The 2,500-nt window shown below is 41.0% G+C and overlaps 1 protein-coding gene across 3 annotated transcripts in view; it reads left to right on the top strand.

The window, feature by feature from the left end:
- LOC122262841 (hematopoietic prostaglandin D synthase-like) overlaps positions 1 to 2,500 on the top strand; it is a 150,428-nt gene that overhangs the window by 35,465 nt on the left and 112,463 nt on the right. Inside the window, exon 2 of one of the 3 annotated variants that reach the window (XM_086555638.1) lies at positions 1,818 to 1,853. The exons of the other annotated variants lie outside the window; for them this stretch is intronic. The gene's annotated coding sequence lies outside the window, so the exon portion shown is untranslated. The remainder of the gene's footprint in view (positions 1 to 1,817; positions 1,854 to 2,500) is intronic. 3 annotated transcript variants of the gene reach the window in all.

The raw sequence follows: 2,500 nt of genomic DNA, 5'->3' as shown, positions 1-2,500 counted from the left end.
ATCGATCAAAACAATAACCTGTAAAAGCATCAGCGACACAAGCATCTCTGGAATACCTCCAGTGAAACACAATAGTCCAGACACTCAGCACTCAGCATCTGAAACTGAGAGCCCATCGCTGGCGGCTTTAACATAGCCTTTACCCTATTTAATGTCTGAATTTATGTGATTAATATTTGTTTATTCCGAATATGACATTTAGCTTTAAGATAGATAACCATGTCAAGTTATCCTTAGCATTCTCTTTTAAAATCCTCCAATTCCATATTTGTTCATGTACATAACGATGTTGAGAGAGAGAGAGAGAGAGAGAGAGAGAGAGAGAGAGAGAGAGAGAGAGAGAGAGAGAGAGAGAGAGAGAGAGAGAGAGAGAGAGAGAGTAGGAAGAGAGAAAGAGAGAGAGTAGGAAGAGAGAAAGAGAGAGAGTAGGAAGAGAGAGAGAGTAGGGAGAGAAAGAGAGTAGGAAGAGAGAGAAAGAGAGAAAGAGAGTAGGAAGAGAGAGAAAGAGAGAAAGAGAGAGAGAGAGAGGAAGAGAGAGAGAGAGAGAGAGAGAGAGAGAGAGAGAGAGAGAGAGAGAGAGAGAGGGAGAGGGGGAGAGAGAGAGAGAGAGAGAGAGAGAGAGAGAGAGAGAGAGAGAGTAGGAAGAGAGAAAGAGAGAGAGTAGGAAGAGAGAAAGAGAGAGAGTAGGAAGAGAGAAAGAGAGAGAGTAGGAAGAGAGAAAGAGAGAGAGTAGGAAGAAAGAGAGAGTAGGAAGAGAGAGGAAGAGAGAGAGAGAGAGGAAGAGAGAGAGAAAGAGGAGAAGAGAGAGATAGGAAGAGAGAGAGAGAGAGGAAGAGAGAGAAGAAGAGAGAGAGAGGGAGAGAGAGAGAGAGAGAGAGAGAGAGAGAGAGAGAGAGAGAGAGAGAGAGAGAGAGAGAGAGAGAGAGAGAGAGAGAGAGAGAGAGAGCCACACCCACCTCATAAACTCCCCCTGATAATCTCTAAGGTCAAGGTGAGATGCCTCTTCATCCGGTGCTTCACTTCATTGTGATTTGCACGGTCGTGTTGAGAGCGGAATCAATGTGCACACGCGGACCACACGTACACATGTACACGCGGACCACACGTACCCATGTACACGCGGACCACACGTACCCACGTACACGGGCAAACGCACAGATAACAGACACGGTTCAAGAGAGAATCGCGTCTCACACACGCATGCAAACAAGCAGATACAAACTCAAACACAAATACACAACACACACGCACGCACGCACATGAATACCAAGGACAAATACTAAAATTACGAACACAGACTTGATAAGTATTTGATAATTGTGTTAATCGCAACTTTGCATGTGATTGGATATTACAAAACGCTACTGGCCGATTTTATTTTAGTTGCTTTGATGTTTTGAAAAGTGTTCATGGTCGTTAGTGGAATTTGAATTGTCGGAAGTGTGTGGGGAACAAATTGTGAGTAAATTTATAATTGGGAGTGTGATGGGGGATAACAAATGTTGGTGTTATTGTTGCATGGGATGAATGAGAGTTTCAAGTCATGGGTTACATGATATTGAAAGCATATCGTATATTAAATTCTCTTTTGGCACTACAGGCGGTTATATGCAAATTGATTATATGTATATTGATAATACGCCGGCTTATTTTTTTATTACATTCTTTATATGCAAATTTACTTTAATAATATTTTTTTAAGAAACCAATAACCAATTGATATTATAGATATTAATAAAAAAATGAAATACAGAAATGACATGACAACACTAATGTCATGTAACTGTTCTTCTGAAATTTGATTCTCTCTCTGACAGGTTCGTCTCTTGGCCTCACCGGCGTAAGCTGATACAGTGAGTGTTATCCACTTATGCACGTGCTGATGTGTGTTGGGATGGACTCCCACCCCTGTTTATTCATTTTAGTTAAAATAAGATTGATTATATTTACTGATATTTGGACCGGGAAAATGTTCGTTTGCATTTGGTAATACTGCTGATGTTATTTTATTGTTGCTGTTGTCATGGTTGTGATTGTGGTTATGGTTATTATAATCATTACCATTATCAACGCCAATGCCACCACCACTACCACCACCATAAGAATCACCATTACCATTATTATCAAAGTTTGATTCTGTGTGTGTTTAGTTTGTTGTTATGACATTACATTTTCGTCTAGTGTTTAATCATCATCTAGCATCATGATCGCCACCATTACCAACGTGTATCATTCCGCTACAGAGCATAGGCCTCCCCAATCTCTCCCAGTTATCCCGCACTTCCGCCCACTAATTCCAGTTTCATTCCCATTCCCATTTCATTCGGTCTTGCCTTTGACTTCCTTATGTTATGTCCCAGTCTGTCACCTTGTCATTTCTTCCTTTTAATGCAATTTAGTTTCTCTTGTTCCTTAATCCATGGTGTTCTCCTCCTATTTATTTGCTCAGTCCCCAACAGCATCCCTCCCATTCCTCTCTGAAAACTTGGTTGATGACTTT

The sequence above is a fragment of the Penaeus japonicus genome, unplaced genomic scaffold, assembly GCF_977035675.1.
Source record: "Penaeus japonicus unplaced genomic scaffold, GWHDUDI00000001_assembly GWHDUDI00000031, whole genome shotgun sequence".
Lineage (NCBI taxonomy): Eukaryota > Metazoa > Arthropoda > Malacostraca > Decapoda > Penaeidae > Penaeus > Penaeus japonicus.
This window is presented reverse-complemented; position numbering and strand designations above follow the sequence as displayed.